We start from the raw sequence: 6,000 nt of genomic DNA on the forward strand, positions 1-6,000 counted from the left end.
CTCTTGCATTTTTATGATGTTTTTCACTCATGCCATCATCCTCTTTGAAAATGCACAATTAATTTCCAATAAATTAGACTTGGAAGGTAGTAACTGATGAAAATCAAGTTGGTAATCATTTTGCTGTTTCTACTTTATTAAAATGATGGATCATTTTAGTGCATTCTCTGGTCTTAATGCATATTTCTAATGAGAGAACTTGCTGTTGGATGGGGCCAGGAAAATGTACACTAAGTGGCCATTTTATTAGGTACACCTATCCTTTTCATGAAATCGAGTGCTCCTTCAGTCACAGTATCATGTGTTAACATGCAATATACAAATTGAGTGGGCAGATATATAGGGATGACGTGTTATTGTGAAGATCAGCAAGATGAATGATATAAGTGATTTTGAACATGGCATGGTGTAGTCAGTGTCAGACTGAGTATATTGGAATTTGCAACCCTGCCGGTTTTCACATATGACTATGTCTCAGCTATGGAGATTGGTCCAATACCCAAATGACATCCCGCCAGTGGAAATCTTGATGGGAAACCCCATTAATGTGAGAAGCCAACGAAAGCTGATAAGACATGCCGGTTGGTAGAAGAGCCACGGTTAATCATATAATAATCTAATACAACAGTAGTCTCCAAAGAGGAATTTCACAATGTAACTTAATGCTTGGCACAGAAGAAGTGGAGAATTGAAAAAATGTTGAAATTTTTTCAATTTGTGTGAAACAACACCAGTTTCTGTTGTTTCATGCTGAGGAAGGACCAAAATATGGCAAAAACAGCAATTCCCCAGATTTATCCTATCAGATGTCAACAATGTTGGCGGTGGAGCAGTGTAATGGTGTGAGAAGTGTGCATTGGGCCCCCTTAGCTAACGGTGGAGCAACAGAATGTCACAGGTTACTTGGGAATTGTTTCTAGCCAGGTGCATCCCTTCATGGCTGCACTGTGTCTGTCTACAAATGGATTCCAACAGGATAAGGCACCATGTCACAAGGCCAGGATTAAATAGAACTAATTCTAGGAATGTAAGTGCAGTGGCCTCTCCAGTGGCTAGATCCCAATACAGTTGAGCACCTGTGAGATTAGATGTGTTAGCTCTTCAAAACAGACATCTGGAACAACCAATCTGAGGCAAAATCAATAGGCAGGGATGGCAGGTGACCTAAGGAAAAGCTGGACAATTATTAGTTTCACAAACACAGTTTCCGGTTTGGTGCATTTGTAAAAATTACTTAAATCAGATAAGCTTTCTGAATGGTTTCCATAAAAATACCAAAGAAGAAAATTTGTCAAAAAAAAAGTTCTTGAAAGTGGTAGTTATAATAAATGCTAATCTAAAATATAGTGGAACTAAACTGATACTTTATTCAAAATAATGTACAACTTATAATTTAAATTTTATTATGCAACTCATATATTTTTTTTTTATATATATAAAAAAAAATATATTTCTTACAACCAACAATTCAGCAGTATATTTAAAAATATAAATAAATATAGTTCATACAGATGCTTGCTTTCTTGCATCATTTGCCACTGCTAATGCTCAAGACAGGATGATCCATTTTGGCTTGTGAAACTTTTTGAAGAAATTGTGCAGAGGATAATAGAATAGGTTGTTATAGGAGCTCTTTCAGCTGAGTAGTGTAGTGACCAGCATGCAACAGATATTGCTGCAGTGCGATTGCTTTGTTTGTGGTGGCACATCAGCAGTGGTGCCTCCGTAGCCAGGTGAGCAGGAGCAGCAGTCCATAGCACACGCTTCTTGATTAGACCGGGGTTCGAGCCCATGACCACCAAATACGGAGGATGCGGAAAGGTCAGGGATTGACCGCATATCCCAGGAGCAATATGGCCTTAGTTGCTAATGCTCCTAAAAACCAAATAACAAACAACATCAGCAGTGAGCTACAGTTAGCTACATGTATGAAATTTTTATTTCATATACCTTCGTGAGTGGTGTGGTAAAATTGCCATTCTCCCACACCAGGTGAAAAAGACCTGAGTTTATGTCTCATTGATGTGAGGAATTTTTGTGGGCATATCTCATAACGTGGCTAAGTAAGTCAGTCTCACACTTAGGTAGCATGGTTTTTTATTCCAGAAACCCTGTTTTTTCGTCCAGCAAACAGAAAATCACCAACAGAACACATGCAATTTATGGACAGTATAATAAATATGGCCTTAGTTGCCAATGCTCCTAAAAACCCTATTACAACTACAATAAATTGTTTCATGTTTTAATAAATTTCTGTAACCTAACTGTATAAAGTGTTAATATATTAAAGTTAAGCTACTGAACTTTGCATTAGGAGAAGCCCAAAATTCAGAAATTCACTGTGTAGCCACCGCAGCACACCCAGACAATACTGCAGCTCACTATGGGAAAAAACCTTGCTATCTACGCCTGAGACCGACTAGTTCAGCCACGGAGTGAAAAAAGCCCATTAAAGTTCCTTGCATCATCGACGGGATTCGAACCCGGGCCTTTTCCACCCAGTGTGGGGAGGACAGTGACAATACCACTGTGTTACCGTGCCAACGGGAAAGGAAGACTGCAAGACATATATAATTGTTTTTTAATTTCCTTATTGAAATAATTTGTTTTCGTCTGATACATTTCTGCACATCGCCTAATTTCGTTTTTATAATTCCTGTACTAACAAAACATTTTTCAACTCCCACCAATGTGAATCGAAACCAGACATTTTCCATACGGTTTTGAGAGTGCTGTAATCAATTATCAGTGGATATTGTTCGGGCGTGAATTCTATTTATTTCAGTGAAACAAGTAGTTTTATCACTAATAGTGTTTGTAAACTGTAGTTAACTAACCCGAAATACGCGTAGTGTTACACATCCATCCACATATTTCATTATTTGATTTGATTACTTATTGTTAGGCCTAGCGAGCTTGCAATTACTTGTCTACCTCTTGAGACAAGGCTGGAACTCAAGGGAAAAAGATCTTAGCCCCCTGGGCTAGAGGAGAATCACAGACTTTAAAACTTTTCTCAGTTCAACAAGCTTAGTCCAGCATCCAAAGAAATGTGTCCAATTGGAAATAACAACCTTTCACCTATCAATTCAAAGAGACAGAAAGTAGAGGCAGCGAATCAAAATTATTCTACTTTTTTTTCATATTTCACTCCCTCACCAACTAGCCACTAAGTAAAATCTCTGCATTTGTTACCTAGTGATACCTGGAGAATGCTGCAGGTTGATTAAAAGTAGTCGGACTAATTAAATCCGGAGATCTCTTGGTGGAAACACTCAAGCACAAACATGCCGCCGCATATTTGGAACTATCGTCGTTCGGTGGAGTAAACATACAAACATACACCTCATGCCACGCTAAATAGCTCTAAAGGTGTCATTTCAGAATGGAACCTCATGAATATCACAGAAGCACTTTTTCAAGAATTAAGTGAAACAGCAGGTAACGCATTCTGAAAAAAAAATATATGGCATTCTAGTACCGACGAAACATTATGCCTATCTTTAGCAATCAAATTCTATTAAGCTCGGTGAAAACTGGCTACTTAAATTGCCGAATACATCCTTATATTCGCAATCCACTGAAATGCTACATATAGCAAAAATATATGGTCACCCCTAAAAAGCATGCTATGGAGTATCAGTCTGCCCAAGATGCGGATTCACAGAGCATAATCAAACAGAGTGCCCATCGCGAAATAATGAAATGTCCAAACTGCAATGGAAATTTAAATTCTATACAGTGGGGCCAACTGATGATGTTACCAACAGAAAATTGAAAATGGGAAGCATTCAAAGAACTTATCTTGGAAGCTACTAAGCTTTACACACCAACTAAGAAACATTGTTCAAGGTTGAGGCCTAAATGGATGTCAGATGAACTAATGAGACATACGGCAGAGAAGAAAAATGCATGGGATACATATAAATTAACACGTGACACAGAAGCCTATGATAGATATAAGTTGATCTGTAACCAAGTTACAAAGGCGGTTAGGCAGGCGAAGGCAGATTACGAGAAATCTTTGGCAAGGAATGCAAAAAAAAAAACAGCAAAGAGTTCTTTACTTATACGTATAAACTCTAGAAGGAAAGGGATGAATCAGATTGGTGCACTTGATATCGATGGTTCAACTGTTAATGATCCTGCTCAGGTAGCTAACAAACAAAATGAATATTTTGCATCCACATTCACACATGAGTAGTTATTCAGCGAGGGGAATGCCAGAGGTGATTTTAACTCTGGCAGTGAGCCATATGATTTTGTAATAACTGAGAGTAAAGCGGAGGAGAAATTGTTGAAGATAAACACAAGAAAGGCACCTGGAGTGGATGGGATCTATCCAGTTATATTAAAGGAGGCAGCAAAGGAAGTAAGCAAACCATTAGCCATAATTATGAGAGCTTCCTTGGACGGGGAAGTACCCATGGACTGGAGATGTGCAAATGTGACCCCAATTCACAAAGCAGGATCAAAGGCTGACACAAGTAATTATAGACCTGTGAGTTTAACTTCTGTTCCAGGAAAATTAATGGAGGCACTGGTTAAAGTAGCACTGCAGGATCATCTAGACAAGACTTCAGTTATAGCTCCGACACAGCATGGTTTTGTTAAGGGGAATTCTTGCCTGACCAATTTGATTGGATACTATGATGCAGTCACAAAAGAACTGGATGCAGGGAATAACTTTGATGTTATGTACTTGGATCTTAGGAAGGCTTTTGATACTGTTGCACATGGAAGACTTCTGCAAAAATTGGAGCAGCGTGGCATTGGAGGCAAATTGATGCTATGGATAAAGGGGTGGTTGAGTGGCAGAAGACAGAGAGTGGTAATCAATGGACACTGCTCATCGTGGACTAACATTGTTAGTGGAGTACCTCAGGGTTCAGTGTTGGGTCCATTATTGTTTTCTGTATTTATAAATGATATTGATGATGGTATATCAAGCTTAATGTCCAAGTTTGCAGACGATACAAAGGTTGGCAGGGATGTTAAGAACACTACTGACGCTATTCTGCTGCAACAGGATCTGGAAAGTTTGAGCAGATGGGCTGAGAGGTGGCAAATGAAGTTTAACATTGAGAAATGGAAATTACGACATATGGGAAATAGCAATCCCAGAGCAACGTATCAATTCTGTGGTACTACACTGATAGTGGTAGAGAATGAAAGGGACCTGGGGGTGGTTGTGCAGGCAGATATGAAGTTTTCTGAGCGGTGTAGACGGGCTGCAAGAGTAGCTCATGGTGTCTTGTCAATGATATACAGGAATATTTCTAGCAGGGATAAGGAGGTGATTATTCCCTTATAAGGCATCTATCCTTTAATATAACTGGATAGATCCCATCCACCCCAGGTGCCTTTCTTGTGTTTATCTTCAACAATTTCTCCTCCACTTTATTCTCAGTTATTACAAGAATACTGTATACAGGTCTGGAGGCCTCATTTCAAGAAGGATGTAGAGCTGCTGAAACAGAGAAGGGCAACAAGATTAGTGAATGGAACAAAGGGTTGCTCTTACGAAGAAAGGCTTAAGTTTTGCAAATTACAGTGTCTGAAGACTATGCACCGGCGTAGTGATCTGATAGAGGTGTATAAAGCCTTGAATGGTTTGAGCATGCTCGATGCTGACGGGATTCTTCCTCTTGCTCAGAATAATCACCTGAGAGGGCATAAGTTCAATTTGAGGAAAGATAAATGTAGGATAGATGTGCGGAAATTTGCCTTTAGCTAGCGGGTTGTTGGTTGGTGGAACAGTCTTCCATCCGTTGTTGCGGAGGTTGATAGCCTAAATAAATTTAAGGCTCAGCTGGACAGGTATTTTGTACGAACGGAGGGGGTGAAGGGGAAGTTTTTTTTTTTTTTTTTTTGGCTGATGCTGCATAAACTTTCTTTCTTGCATCATATGCCTTTACTAATGCTAATGCTAATTTGGCTATTAGAAAACCAACATTTGCTAAATGCTAATTTGGTTTTCGCAAAAAAAATCCCCTTGAC

The sequence above is a fragment of the Mastigoproctus giganteus genome, chromosome 10 (genome assembly GCF_048544385.1).
Source record: "Mastigoproctus giganteus isolate SK-2022 chromosome 10, ASM4854438v1, whole genome shotgun sequence".
Classification (NCBI taxonomy): Eukaryota; Metazoa; Arthropoda; class Arachnida; order Uropygi; family Thelyphonidae; genus Mastigoproctus; species Mastigoproctus giganteus.